At 43.7% G+C, this 16,429-nt stretch overlaps 1 protein-coding gene across 5 annotated transcripts in view; it reads right to left on the bottom strand.

The window, feature by feature from the left end:
• The window catches only part of LOC146809062 (B-cell receptor CD22-like), a 426,891-nt gene that overhangs the window by 48,056 nt on the left and 362,406 nt on the right, over nucleotides 1-16,429 (bottom strand). The window lies entirely within an intron of this gene.

Here is a 16,429-nt window from a genome sequence, read left to right as displayed (position 1 = left end):
GTCACTGTCCCAGCCTCCTCTTTCTTTGCTGCTCACAGCACGAGATAAGTATCGCTCATTCTAACTGTATATATGTACTGATTGGGTCGCAAAATCGCACCAGCGCGCGGCGCTTTGAGTGGTTACTTACTTTGGCAGAAGTGTTTCGTAGGACACGATTTTTGCAGCATTGTTGATTGGCGCGTTGCACCGCTAGTGGGAGTTCTGCCGCTCATCTATTCTCCCAATTGCAGTTATTGTGGGATATGTAGCGCGATCACCGCGCGATTGTACCGCGCCGCTTTGCGGCATAATTTCGGGCCGTTTGGCGGTCCAGCGCGTTAAGCACGGTGTCAGGGCTTCTCTAATCGCCCGAGGACACGTAGAGCCGGGTGGTTACCGGCCGACGTGTGCAGCTCACGCGACGCCCATTTGGGCTGGTTTTTGGTTGCATTTGGGCTCGCGTTGGGCTGCACACGCCGATCTCGGCTTCCGGGGGGTTTCTGGAGCACATTTCGCTCCGTGACTGTTGCGCCTGACTGGCTGCAAGAGGAGTCGCCCTGGGAGTAAGCACACACTCCAGAGAATTATTTATTTTGGCTCTGACGCCTGAAAAGGCTGTAATAATACTGACTACAGCTTCTGCTGAGGGGGCTAGGTACAAAACTGAATTGTGTGCACCTGGGCTGGCCCCCCCCATTACTCCTCCATAATACATAATTATTTATTTCTTTTACCGCTGGTGGATTGGTTCAAGTTGCTCTACCATTGCAAGCATGAATGAGTGGGTACGGTACGAAGATGAGGAGGATGTCTTTTATGAGGGACAGCAGGAGATTGTCCTTGAGGATGATATAGTGGAGGCTCTGGACGCTTCAGTCCAATCCTCTGTGAACAGGGCCCTGGAGACTACAGTTCCTTCGACTGTACAACAAGCATTAGCAGCTGCATTGAAGCCGATTACCAAGCAGCTGGAGAGTTTTGCGAAATGCCACAGTTTCACCAAAGAGAAGCACGGGGCGCTCTAGCATGGAGCTGGCCAAAGTGCGCCACTGGCCACATGCCACAACCCTGGACACCCTTCCTCCACCTGCGGGTGGCGACCACGCGTACTCTGCTGGCGGAAAAGCCAAGAGCAAGCAAAAAGTCTATGAGGACACTCATACCACCAATACTGATACTGACACTAATACCACGGATGAGGAGTCCCCCCCTAGAAAGAGGGCTAAGAAGGTGGTTCCGGCAACTTCGGAGACGACGTCAAATACTCCTTTCACTTTCAACCCTAGAGAGATAGTTCACCCAAGGTCTACGGACTGGGCTCCAGCACCAGAGGTGATCGAATATCTGCATGAGAATATTCGCAAAGGGTTTGATAAGGAGGTCAGGAATCGACTTCGGTCGGAATGTCCTAGGCCGGATCTTCTGGATAAAGTCGCGGAAACGCCAGAGATAGACGTAAGTTTGTTAACGTTTTTGAAAAAATTCGCAAGAGACCCCAAGGAAGGGATAGACCGAGCCTGGAGAGGGTGTCAAGATAAGCTACCTAATGTCGTGGGTCCACTCGCAAAGATACTGGAAATGGCCTTGGTGGCCAAGGAGTCGGCGACTCCAGTGGATCCAAATATTTTAGCCGGATGGACACAGAGGGCAATCTGCCTGCTGGGTAATGCCAACTGTGCCATATCGACGGAAAGGCGCAAGTCCCTGCTTATGCGCATGGACATTAATCTTACTGATTCAGCCGCTGCTGAACCGGGACCGCTTGCAGAGGGCAATTTGTTTGGGGACTGGTTCGTGAAGGACATGTCAAAGTACGTAGGGACCTTCACATCACTGGACAAAGCGCAATCAGGGATAAAGAGGGTATTTACCCAGGGCCTTTTCAATAGGGCCGGACGAGGTAGGGGACCCTCGTCAGGCCGTTTCTCCAACCAAGGTCCCCCCAGAGGTGATTTCGGCCGCGGAAGAGGTGAATGGGACTCTACCAGAGGGGGTATCTTCTATCCCACCCGCCGCCGCTTCAACAAGCGCAGCTTCCAAAGTGGCGGAAACAGAGCAGGCTTCCATGCACAAAGTTCCACAGGTGAGTGTAGCAGACTTGTCTCTTCTGCCATTGGGGGGTCGCACTCAGTTTTTTCTCCACAATTGGCGCACCCTTACTCAGGATGCGTGGGTGCTTCAGACGGTTCAAGGATTCCATCTGGAATTTTAGGAACCTCCCTGTCAGGACGCATGGCCCAGGCCTCTCCATTTTTCCCAACACAAATGCAACTTTATAGACGAAGAAATAGAGGCCTTGCTGCAAAAGCACGCAATAGCTTTATGCAATAACAAGCCTCACGGCTTTTGCAGCAATGTTTTTCTGGTCCAGAAGAAGGGAGGTGGATACAGACTGGTTTTGAATTTGAGGGAATTCAACCATTTTCTAGTGTACAAGCACTTCAAGATGGAGGGGATACACCTTTTGGCGATCTGTTGAAACCGCGAGATTGGCTGGTCCGGCTGGATCTCAAAGATGCATACCTGTCCATCCCTATTTTTCCTCCGCACCGTCGTTTCCTGCAATTTCAATGGAAAGGTCGGTTGTTCGAGTATTTGGCCCTTCCTTTTGGGCTTTCCTCGGCTCCCTGGTGCTTCACCAAGGTGATGAAGCCGGTGGTCGCTCATTTGCGAGAACAGGGGGTGCCCATGATCATTTATCTGGACGATATCTTAATCATGGCTCAAAGTCTGGCTCTAGTCTTGCAGCACCTTCAAATGACAATGTCTCTTTTGCAGAGCCTAGGATTTGTGATCAATCAAACCAAGTCTGCTCTAATACCATCGAACAACACCGAATTCCTGGGGTTTGTGATAGACTCCAAGAAGGCGCAATTGCACCTTCCAAAAACGAAACTCAGGGATCTAAAAAAGGAGGTAGTAGCTATGTTAGACAAGCAGATGTTATCTCTCAGGATCATAGCCAGAATAGTGGGCTTGTTGGCATCATCCATACAAGCAATTTTTCCGGGACCATTGCATTACAGGGCATTGCAGAGACTGAAAATTCAGCACCTTCAGAAGGGTCTAGCTTATTCGGACCTGATCCCGCTCTCACAGGAGGTTCGGGACGAGATGCAATGGTGGCTGGGACATGTAGAAGCGTGGAACGGCAGAGCCATCTTCGGCTCCCTGCCGGAAGTAGTCATCGAGTCCGACGCCAGTCGTTGGGGCTGGGGAGCGCGTTGTGGCGACATTTCCACAGGCGGAAGATGGTCTCCCCAGGAGTTAGAGTTGCACATAAATTTGTCTGGAGCTCCTAGCGGGCTCCTTTGCAATTCGGATACTGTCACCCAGACAGACAGCTTGCTGCATCCTTCTCAGGATGGACAACGTATCAGCAGTGAGGTACATAAAAAAGCTGGGGGGAACGAGATCACCCCTGTTAGTGGAGATTGCCAAGGACTTTTGGCACTATTGCCTGAGTCATCAGATAACGGTAATAGCGGAGTATATTCCAGGGCAGTCCAACCTCATAGCGGACTGGAATTCCAGACATCTCAGGGATTACAGCGACTGGAAATTGATGCCGAGCATTTTTCACTGGCTGCAGAAGTTTTGGGGGCCGTGTCAAACGGACCTGTTTGCTTCCAAGTTGAATAGACAGATTCCCAACTTCTTCAGCTGGAGACCGGATCCAGTGGCGAAAGCCACGGATGCGTTCCTCCAGGATTGGTCGGGAGCGGTGAATTATGCTTTCCCGCCATTCCTCCTCATTCCAAGAGTAACCTCTCATATTCTCAGGCAGCAAGCGGAGGTGATCTTAGTGATGCCACGGTGGAGATCGCAACCATGGTTCCCGATACTGTTAGAAATGAGCTGCGATCTTCCCAGGAGGCTCCCTTGGTCGGAGTCTCTCCTCTTGGGACCTCACGGGGAGCGACATCCTCTGATCACATCGGAGAGGTTGTCGCTGATGGCATGGCGAATTTCCGGCAACAGTGGGAAATGCCGGGATTTTCGGAGACAGCTTCAGGCTTCATCAGGCAAGCGTGGGCTCCTTCCACCAGGAAGCGATATTCATCAGCCTTGACACGCTGGATGGGTTGGTGCGTGGAACGGAATGTGGATCCCGTGGGGACAGGATTATCCCATATTGTGAATTTTCTTTCGGAAAAAGCAGCAAGTGGTTTAGCTTATCGTTCTGTAAATAATTTCAGATCGGCCATTTCGGCAGGGCACGCTCCGGTGGATGGGAAACCGGTGGGCATGCACCCTATGGTCTCCAAACTTCTTAAAGGTATTCGAATAGCGAATCCTCCCAAACCCAAATATTCGGGCTTATGGGATGTGTCGTTAGTCATTTCTCTATTCAACAGTTGGCCGGTGAATAGTCAGTTATCAAGGAAACAGTTGTTCGCTAAATTAGCGATGTTACTATGCTTATCAGCTCATAGACGTTCATCGGATGTACGGGCATTGGACATTACAGGTAGAGTATTTATTTACTCCGGAAGGAGTTTCTTTTACTATTACGGGACGTACTAAAACACTTTCTAGACACATTGAGTATAATGCTTTTCCTAGTAATGAAAAACTATGTGTGGTCCAATGCTTGAAAACCTATGAGGAATGTACCCGATCTTTGAGATCTGAGGGTTCTACGCAACTCTTGCTTGCAATACAAAAACCTTTTAAACCAGTGTCTGCTGCAACTATAGCCAGATGGCTGCGCTATATTATGAAGGAAGCAGGTGTTGATATTCAAATGTTTGGTGCACATTCTGTGCAAGGTGCAATGGCTTCAAAGTCATTTATGCTAGGTTCTAGTATTCAGGACATTATGCGTTGTGCTGATTGGTCTTCAGAGTCAACATTCAAACAGTTTTATTACAAGCCGGTGCGAGACATAACATCTGTGGTATTTAATAAGCGTTAAACTAGCATAATCCGAAGCCTCCGGTCCTGTAATAGAATAAAAAATTAGCTAGCATTCGCGCCAAGAATTTTCAATTCTATTAAGGACACGGAGGCGAGGATTATCCCACCCGGCTATGTACAATGTGATTGTTCATGTTTACCCACCCATTGAAGATTATATGAAATTTTGATGTAAACGGAGTTTACGGGTTGTTCATGTTTGATTTTCCTAGGTACAGACAAGAAGTCTGAATGAATATGTCTTCACGTTGAAGCTTTTTGGGAGGAATTTGTGTTCCGGTTAATCTTCCAGGAAAGACGAGAAGTCTGAATGCGGATATCTTCACGTTGAAGCCTGTTCGGAGGACGTTGGGTTCCTGTTAAACTTCCAGGTTGGAAGATGTTGTGAAAGTTGTGGATTAGTGGACTTTACACAGTTCAAGCAAAGAAAGAGGAGGCTGGGACAGTGACCAGGGCTCTTATGGAGGGCTAAGGAGGCGTGGCTGACGCTAAGCAACATGGACAATGTAGTTTGTTTTACTAAATTGTATGTTTATTGGCTGCTGTGATTCATACAGTAAAGAAGGAGATAGCATAATCCTCGCATCTGTGTCCTTAATAGAATTGAAAATTCTTGGCGCGAATGCTAGCTCATTTTTGATTCAAGCTCCTCAAAGCTATCCTGTCACTGCATCTGTGCTATGATGACCACTGACGCAATGTCTTATTTTTGAGTCGTTTCACCAATCATTTTTACATGAGCTTTTTCTTTAACAGTTTGTGTGTGCGAAATCTGCATTGCTTTTGGAAAAAATGCCATATGCATACCCTTCTACCAAGACTCAAAGTTTTCACTCCGGGGTCTGGCGGGGGTGCTGCAGACTCAAAGTTTTAATTTACACTAGTGCTTATTGAGAGAGGGAAGCACTGAAAATTGTGTCTGACCCATCATGTGGCAGCCTGAACTGGTTAGTGGCTGCCTCAAAGAAGCCAGACATGGGATTGAAATGCCACTGCACCTTAATTTAGGTTTTTTACTGCCTCGCTATGAACATCTCAACAAAATCCTCCTGTCAGGCGTAAACCTGTTATTCAAATGATTTCGTTCATGCAGTTAGAAAGTTATCACTGACTGTCAGATTCTCAGTATGAAAATATTTGTTTGTTTTACATTGTTTTGTTCCATCCATTGTGTGAGCTATCAGAATGTTTCTTCCAATTGTAGGACTGTCATCTTACCTGTTCTTGGCCATTAGTATTTCCTAACTCTTTTCCTAACTCCGATTTCGATGCGGTCGGAAATGTCTCCAACCGTCGGTCAGTGCAGTTCCGACCGCATTGGAATGTCCTGTTTGGGTTCCTTTCCGACCGAACCATTTTGATGGGGTCGGTCGGAAAGTTATCCGAACTGGATTACCCAATGGTCTCCGACGGGCTCGGCTGCAATTCGGAAATCTTCCATCAATCCCTGGGTGGCTCTTTCTGGCCAAGGGATTACAATGGAAGATTCCCACAGCCTTTCTGTGCCAGCTCTTCCGACACAGAAATGCTGTGGGAATCCCACTTTGGGGGCCCCTTGTAGGGCCCCCTTGGGTGCAAGGCCACGGATGGTGGCCTAGGGGGCACCTATGGTGCCTCCCTGTTGATCCCTCCCCCCAGTGGCAGGCACCTTGAGGTGCCTGCCACTGGGTGCAGGGTTGAACTGCACCCCTGCTCTTAACAATGAGAGCATGCAGGAATACATGCTCCCATTATTAAGAATATGATTATGACAGAACTCCTACTTGCTGGGCTGGAACTGATGACAGGAGGTTGTTCGGTTCCAATTCCAAAACGATGTTGGACGGACCCCAGTATGTTCAACATCGCAATCGGGCCCTTAGTGTGATTCTGAATTAGAACGTCGAGGTTTTCAATGTGCCATGCACCAGTGCCTTAGGTGCCACCTTTATGTCACCTATTTAGAGGCAGCTGCACACAGCAGGCATGCTGGAGGAATGCCAATGAAATGCCAAATGTAAGCACGTCTGTGCTTTTCCACACCCGAATGCCACCAGTCACCAGCCACACTGCCTCTGACATCCCTGATAATCCCATTGCCTCCTCAGCTAGAGTCATATCCCTCTCTCTGTCATAGCCCTGCTGAATTGCTTGGACTATTTTTTTCCACTTATAAGCTATCAGTTGTGCAATTTCTGCGCAGCCACACATTGCCTCACTATGAGTCTCTTTTTTAGAACTGTGGCGAGTGGTCCCTTATCTTGCAGGGAAGCAGTGGTCATTACCTTTGCCCCCTTTGAAGATTACCACTCATCACATTCAGAGACCTCTGCCTGCCTGTCTCTGTGCCTTCAGAGGGGCGCAGCCATGTCAGCTCCACTTAAGGCATTGTGTGTTTGCTGAGTGTCTGCCATGTTTCATGCGTCTATGGAGTGAACTTTTTTTTTGTTGTAAAAACAAACTACCAAAATGGCAGTTTGATTTTAAAAAAAAAAAAATAAATAAGGACCGTGACACACTGCAAGTTTTCACACAGTGAGTGAGGGATAATTTTCTTTTTCTCAGTTTGCTGGAGGCCCCCTCAAAAAATACCGCCTAGCCAGTGGCCTAGCCAGTGGCCGGTCCTCCACTAAGGTGGAGGAGCATCTCCTCACAGCTTTCAGCAGTGGAAATAAAGGAAAAATTAAATGCTAACAACTTGTTATTATTAGCATTTTATTTATTCCTTCAACGAAATTTCCGCGGGGTGGGGCGGGGTTGCTCTGCTCTGAGAGCATGGGGAGGAGTGGTGAGCACTCTGTAAGGGCGTAATAACTGATTGAACTGCCCTATCGGGCAGGCCAAACAGTCATTCATACTTTGCTTGTTCTCCACCCAGGCTGCATTACAGCCTGGGTGGAGAGCATGCCCAATCTCCCATTCCATAGCTATGCACCGAACCATAGCACCCAGACCAATCACTACGTGGCATTGCAGCACTGTGATTGGTCAGGGGAGCCTGGGTGTGCTTCCTGTTCTCAGCTGGAAAGACAGCCAGAGAGGCGCGGGATGACAGAACGATGCATCGAATAGGGACGTTTAAAAAAAATATTTTTGAAAGCCTTCTTCCCCCCCAACTCCCGCCCCCCTCAACCCCAATCTGTGCCAGTCGCCATTGCGCCTAGCCAATTACGATGTTCCCGATGGGCTGGTGATCTCTTGGCAGTGGAGTCCCAATGGAGTGACGTTTCGCTGCTGGAAAGGTGGGTAAGTACAATGTGTGTATATCTGAAACACATATATTTTGTGTATGTGTTGTAGTGTGTATGAAAGTCAAGTTTACTGTATGTTTTCTTGCATGTTAATAATAACAAACTGTTAACATGCACTCCATAGGAGAAGTGACGGTGAAACCTAATTTCAAATCTGGCGACAACGAGGTCTGGTGGCAGCAGCACAGGAGGGAGATGGACAATGTCGTCCGACACAGATTCCGAAATGGGACCCCAAAAAAAGGTGAGTTATCACCTCTTTCTGTGCCTTTCTGCCGACTTGCTCATGGCAGTGTCTCTGCCAGGAAAAGTTTTACTGCCAAACACTGGGCCTATGTACCTAGGTAGTGATCTTCTGGATGCAATATTTACTCTGCCGACATATGATGTGGCTTAGTCCTTGTATATCTTAGGCCTGACCAGACCACTTGGCTGTTCCTTTTATGCTCTTAGCCTCTAAATAGTAGTTTGTGCAGGGATCAGAAAAGAATAGGCCACTTGTACTGAGGCCTGCTACTAATAATGCATACTTACACTGATCCCACAAATGTAGCTAAACATGGCAACTTATTTTCTAAAGTTTGCTCGTTTATGTACGTATACCCTATTGATCTGCTAGTTATTTTCTGAACTGTCATGGACCCTCAGAATATGCATCAGAGTTCCTCAGGTTAAAAACTACTGTTTTATGACATTTTAAACTAGACTTCAAATTCCTTTTATTTAGAGAATTGTTAAAAGTTTTTGTGTGCTATTTACAATTTATATAATAATCTTTCGGACCTACTCCTTGATGTAGTGTTTGTGAAGATTTTGACACTTTTGTTCGTAGTTTAGGTTATTATTATTTTAAGGTTATTGCCACTTTGGCAGTTTGAGTTCAACAATTTTGTATTCACTAAATTGAGGATTTTGCAAAGCAAAACATATAGTCCCTAATTATGATGTCGGGCGGACTTGAGTCCACCCGACAACGTTTCAGTGTGGGGAATCAACCAACCCTGGGTCACCAGTTATAACACCTTATTATGATGCAACCGCACTAGGTGCAGTCTCAAGCTCCCATTTCTCTATGGGAGTTTGTGCTGCAGGAGGTTTCCCCCGCAAAACAAGCTCCCATAGAGAAATGGTAGTTTGTGTAAATCGATGCACTGAGGTGCTTGGCACAGGGTGCAGAGATATATAGGGGGCACCAGGTGCCCCCAGACCACTAACCAGGGGCCGTTGAGGGATGGGGCCCTTCTAGGGGCCCCTTCAGTTGCTTTCAGACAGGCTTAACATGTTGGTAAGCACGACATGGAAAGCCTGTTGGAAACTGACATCCTAATCCCTATGATGGAAACACCGTATGTAAGGGTTTATGTGGCGGTTTCCGAGCTGGTCCTTGAGCCTGTCGGAAGCCGGCCGGAATGAACAGCCGATTTAAACTGCCTCTATTGTAATTAGTTGTCGGACTTTAAACCATGGATGTCAGTCGGAAAGTCTCCATCCTGTGGTGGTGAATATTATTATTATTATCATTACATACTTTTTTTAACATTCAATTTTTTGGATGCAACATAGTTGCACTGACATGTCTAAATGTCTAAATGTACATTTAGATTTCATGAGAGCCGTTTTTAGGGTTGATATTATATGATCAACTGGAAAAGAGCTTCAACAAGCACTACTGAGAGACAAGCTTTGGCTCCACCCAAATGTTTGTCCCTTTGAGAACAGATGGTGAATGGAAAGAAGCTGTGTGCTTCTGTTGAAAAAAAATGTGTTTTCCAGTTGGGTAAAACCACCAGCTACTGATCAAGGTAACAGGACTAATCAGTTTACTAAGAAGTTATGATAAAGACTTATTTATTGTGAAAAGCTAGTGGTAAAAACACCATGCCTTTATGGATTTATTGTCTTTACACTGTGTTGTAGCTTGTGGATAGGTACTTTTTTTTACAGAGAATGTCACAGATTATCATAGTAGGCAAGGGTTTTGGTTTTGGTTACTGCAGTGCTTAATTTGTAAAATCATAAGTGCCAGGGCTTGTGGGCCACTGCAGCTTGCACCACCCATTGCCCCCGCCAGCGCTGCCAATGACAGCACCAACACAACTCCTAACCATCACACTCCTACAAGTGTGACAATGCAGAATATTCCAAGCCCAACAACTATGAGACTGGCTTGGCCGACATTTATTAGTAATTTTAATGTACATTGAATTCATTAGTCAAAGCACGTTCAGTCTAACTGCTCACTCAGATCAAGCCATCTTCGCCTTTCGGTGACTCCCAGTTTTCGCTGCTCCAGAATGGGTGGTGGAGCTTTTGCAGTGATCACGGCTAAAGCTTGGAACAGCCTGCCTCTATCCCTGCGTATGGCTGAATCTGAAACTATTTTCCGACGCAACTTGAAGACCTGGCTGTTCTCTAACTCTTAGCCCTCTATGATGTCCCGCATCTGTCGTCTGTCCTAGCGCCGGGACACCCCCATTGGGGGTAGCTGTGCGCTTTACAAGCTTCAAATAAATAAATAAAATTAACATTGGTTGGTATGCCTATCTTTACATTGCACAAACAGTGCCACCATGTAACAGACTGTCATAAGCGCTGGTGTTGACAATTAAGTGATGGTGCCGAGCACCAGAAATCACCAACTCAAATTAAGCACTGGGTCACTCCCTGAAACAAACTCTCGGGGTAGAAGGCCTGCAAGCTGAGAATGTTATGCTGTTTTAAGAATGTTTGTATATTGTATTGCAAATGTAATGTAGTATGCTTGTAATCTTATGACTGTATAATAATGGTTGCTTTATGACAAAGCTTGTGCTCAATACAGTGGGTTGTAATTTGTTATGGTGTCTAGCCAATGATAACAGCTATAGGCCTGACTGGTTATTGTAACAAGATATGTCTATGTTAGGTCTGATCTGTTTATTACAAAACGTTATGACAAAAGCAGTAAGCTTAACATATTCATTGTGAAAAGCATATGTTTAAGCCAAAATGCCTTCCAAGGTGTTTTTTTTTGTTTCATAATGTTTTAATATGAAAATTTCAAGATACACAAAAGAAAGCATGAATACATAGAAAATATCATAAAACATTATAAATTCATGAAGATCATCAATAAAAAAGGGCAATCAATAAGTATTAAATGGAAAAGAAAATTAAAAAGAGATTATAGAATGAATAAGATGAGTAATAACAAAGAAGCATACTACATATGATATATTTAGGAGTTCAAAAACGGTATTATATAAGAGACTATAAAGGAGATAGAAAGAACATATAAGTATATTTATGAATATAATAGAGAGAATTACAGTTAACATGGGTTGGACATTAAAAGAGATGGAGAATAATATAGATAATTCACAGATGGGCAAACAAATAAGTAAGGGGGCAGATACAAATATATATAGATATATATAGAGAAAAGAATAAAGAATGTGAAGAGAGAAGTAGTTGTAAACTCCTTACCGGGGTAGAATAGGAACATAAAGAAAATAGCAAAGAGACAAATAAAAAAACCATAAGATTAGGAAAAAAAGAATATGAGGAGAAAGGAAAGAAATCAGAGGTCACAGAGAAAAGGAGCTCACACTTGTTGGAAAATTTCCTCTTGGTCCTGTGATCTATATATAATAGGTTCATAGGATGCCGTTTAAATCATTGCTACCACCCATTCTTCCTGCGAGGAAGGACTAGACGATTGCCAATGTCTCAGAATACAGATTTTTCCAGTAGAAAGTGCGGTGTGCAGAAGACGACGTTGTGGACGTGTAAGGGCAGGAAAAGTTCTAAAATCATGTAATAAAATGATGGAAGGAGTGAGAGGAGTAGAAAGGAAAGAGATTAGACCCTGCAGGGTGTCCTCCACATATGTCCAAAAACGTTGCATGGAAGAACACTCACACATTACATGGAGAAGGTCACAATTGACTCCAGGACATCTCCAACATTTAGAGTGTGACAACATCGTGCTCCTTTCAGTTTCAGAGGTGCCCAGTACCAAATATACAAAGTGTTGAAAAGGCAGAATTTCAAACGAGCTTCTTGGGTACCTTTGTCGAGAGCTTCTAACATGTCCGACCATGCATCTTCTTTAATAGTAATGTATAGGCTGTTGCCATTTCTCTTGGAGAGCTTTAAGAAGTGGTTGCGAATATAGGTGATGAAATAGAACACTATATAAACCTGACAACACTCCTTCCTGTCGACCCAAGTAAGAAGATAATTTAAGATTGGTGAGGGATTCAGAGTCCAGGGAGGAGAACCTAGACTTCTTCTCAGACAGTGCTGTAACTGTGTGTGAAGTGCGGCCTGATGTAGTGGAAGACCAAACTTCTCATTAAGTGAATTAAAGGACTTTAGCTCTCCATTCGATATAACTTGATCAAGTGTATGGATGCCTCTTGATTTTCAACTAAACCATTGGAGCGCTTGACCATTTATTCAGATACTTTCATTGCCCCAAAGAGGTGCTTTACAGTGCAAGCGGTGGGTCACTAGGAGGAGGTGGTATACTCATTGCCATGTTTGATATGTAGCTTGCATCACTGGATGTGGGGAGGGAGAACATGGGTTTCAGGTTCCATAAAGAAAATCAAGACTATCCCTTCGATTGAGTAGGGAATGTTCCATGGAAACCCATTGTAGAGGATCAGTTATGCCCGAAAGTACATACACTAAGTATGAGAGGTGCAAGGTTAAAAAATAATGTTCTAAAGATGGTAATCCTAGACCACCATAGGAGCGGCGAGCCAGTAATTTAGTAGCAGCTAAATGAGGGCGTGTAGATCCCCAGACAAAAGATCGGATTCGGGAGTCTACTTTACGGAGTGTAGTTAAGGGAAAGAGAATCGGAAGCATTCCAAGTATGTAATGATAGCGAGGTAAGTTGACCATCCTAATGGCCTGTATCCTTCCCCACATGGAAAAACCAAAGAGATACCATTTGGCAAAGTCAGTTTCCATTTCGGTTATAAGGGGTGAGAGGTTATCTGAAACCATACTTGTTAAATCTCTATTGACCAGAACACCCAAATATTTTAATTGGGATGATTTCCAACAGAAGGGGTACCCAACAATTGACGCTTTTGTGGTACCAGGAGAAATCAGAAGAGCCTCACTTTTATCCCAGTTCACTTTGTAACCAGAGTAGATTGCAAAGCCATCAATAATTTCAAGTAAAGCTGGTAAAGAGGGAGGAAGATCTGTTAGCGTGAGAAGAATGTCATTGGCATTTAAGTATAGTTTAGAGATACCTCCTGCTATGGATATACCTTGAATGTATGGTGAATGTCGAACAAGTGAGGCAAGCGGCTTTATCTCTAGTAAAAATTAAAGGGAGGAAATAAAAGTGGGGAAAGAGGGCAACCTTGTTGAGTGTCCCTCTGGATGGGAAAAGGATCAGAAGGAAACCCACCGCAATTGACTTGAGCTGTTGGAGTGTTATATATGAGACGAACTTTAGAAATAAACTGATCACCTAGGCCAAAGCGTTTCATAGTCTCAAAAATATATTTCCAGTCAATACGGTTGAATGCTTTTTCTGCATCCAGTGAAAGAACTACAGCACCTTCCATCAACCTATTTGCAGACCATAAAGTGTGAACTAAAGTTCGGAGGTGATTCCTAGATGAGCGACCTGGGACCAAACCAACCTGTTAATGTTAGCGAAGGGATAACTTTACAAAGGTGTGCCACTAAGATATTTGCTAGAATTTTGACGTCACTATTTATTAGCAAGATGACCCGATAGCTACTACAAGCAAGTGGATGTTTGCCCGGTTTGGAGATAACCGTGATCAATGCTTTGTTAGAGATAGGGCCAAGTGAATGTATTTGAACCGTCTCATGGAAGGCAGAAAATAAGGTATCAACCATTTGTCCCAGTCCATTTGTAAAACTCTGCAGGAAAGCCGTCTTCACCTGGAGATTTATGATAAGACAGTTTGGTGATGGCTGCAGCAATTTCTTCTTTGCTAATATCACCACCAAGGAGGGCTCTACCTTCATCCGTGAGGCAAGGGAGGTTAATATCAGCAACATATGACAGAAATTGGTCCTCAGTTACTGAAGTTTGAAGGGTATAGAGTTTTTTTATAAAAGGTTGCAAAAGTGTCTACAATTTCTTGTGGTCTAAGAATGTCACCCTTTTCTGTATGTAATGCAGGAATGGCCATAGCTGCCTCACGTTGTTTCAATTGTGCTACAAGCAATCAACCTGCTTTTTCTCCTTGTTCATAATGCCTACCCTTCAGGCATTGAAGAGCGTATTCAGCTTTGGATGTGTATAAATTATTAAGCGCCAACTTAGCAAGTTCAAGTTTTTGGTGATTAGGTATTGTGGGATGAGATGTGTATTGATGTGTGAGGGAACTAATTTGAGTCCCCAATTCAGTACGACGTAAGGACGCAGACTTATTGGCCTCAGCAGCGTCTCTTATTAATTGACCACAAATAGTTGCTTTGGCGGCAGCCCAGATAATTCTGCAGGACCTAACAGAAGATTTATTGACAACTAAATAATCTGAGATATGTGAATGAACTAGAGTTTTGGCTTTGGGTGGACGGTATCTTTGGATATTCATACGCCATGGTTTACGGCCTGGGGAAGTTAAACCTATTTCTCAATTAATAGGAATAGAGGCATAATCTGATATTGCAGCTTCCAAGATACGGAATTCAGTGGTATTTGCAACTATTGAATGTGAAATGAGAAAATAGTCTATCCTAGATGGTGTTCCATGAGTAGAGGAGAGAAAAGTGCACTCCTGAGGGGTGCCAAAGGTGCCAGTGGTCCACTAGTCTGTGATCTGATGTTATGTCTCTCAGTAAAGCTCTGTCTCCCTCATTACATGGGGCATGTTCTGTCAATTATGGCATCTCAGGCAATATTCGAATCACCGCCAATAATATAGCTGAATGCACCAATTTCAACCGGCAAACGGTTCAAACTGAGAAAGAAGGGACGTTTGGTCCTACACAGAGAATCTTATCTCCTATTTTTAGCGTTGAAAATGAATATATGCCATTCGGGTCAATCCAGGTTTTGATAATAGTAACAGGTAAGGTTTTGTGTGGTAGAATAGCTACAACACACTTCCTTGGGCGACTCTCGTTAGGAGAAAGTTGTGTCGTTACCCCACCGTGAATTACTTTTCCCACCCAATCTCATCATAACACTTGGAAGATTCTAGAGCACCCCAAATGGGTTTCTTGCAAAAGAGCAATTTCAGTTTTTTTCACCTGCAAATAGGAGAGTACTTTCTTGCACTTAATAAAGTAGAATCAGTATTGGGTATAAAAAGGGTGAAAGAAATAAAAATAAAGAAAAGGTTCCGGGCAAGGGAGATAGTGAGTATGATTTACTTGTTAGTGTATAGAAGAGATAGTAGAAAGTAGAAGAAATAAGATACTAAAGGGACTAGAAGGAAAGAAAAGCAAGAAAAAGATAACTAAGGGTAGGTATACTGCAAGGGGAAGAGGCAGTTTAGGGGAATAGAACTGTTGTCTACGGGTCCTAGCTGTCGGATTATTCGCGGCGGAGGAGCCCCCCACAGCGATAAATGTGGAAGGAAGGCATAGGAATGACAAATTATAAGCAGGAATGAATGTGCTTGAGGATTATGGAAATTGATAGGCATTCATGTATAATGGTATAAATGTAGTAAGAAGGAAGGATAAGGGAAGAGATAAGTACTAAATATAACCATTATGAAACATAATGATAATTAAATATTATAATAATCGAATATTGACACAGTTAAATATTATGATAGTAAATTAATCTAAATACTAATGTATCAAACTAATCTATTAGGCAAACAATTCTTTTTAAACAGTTTACTTAAATAGAAAAAAGAGAAAGAAAAAGAAAAGTAGAGGAACAAAACTTTCAAGTATTATGGTTGGGGGGATCTCATAGAGCAAAGAAGAAAGTCTGAAGTATTTACAATTTTATATGTAGCCTACATAAAGGACAAATAAACGGTAATTTTATAAAATTACCAATAATTAAATAGTAATCTAATTGAATAGCATCATACCTAGATAATGTGATAATTAAACATTATGATAAGTAAATATTATCAAAAATACTTTTTAGAGAGAAGGGGAAGCGTAGAAATTGTAGGAAAAAAGTAAGAAAAAATAGTATAAAGAGTATAATGCGTAACTGTAAGGCAAAAATCCATATGCATAATCTAATTCTTAATTTATATCATTTCAAAATTCTGCAACAAAATAGATAGTACAACCAGATAGAAGATTTCATAATACTATGAAAACGAGCATGAATAAAATAT

Source organism: Triturus cristatus, chromosome 7 (assembly GCF_964204655.1).
Source record: "Triturus cristatus chromosome 7, aTriCri1.1, whole genome shotgun sequence".
Lineage (NCBI taxonomy): Eukaryota > Metazoa > Chordata > Amphibia > Caudata > Salamandridae > Triturus > Triturus cristatus.
This window is presented reverse-complemented; position numbering and strand designations above follow the sequence as displayed.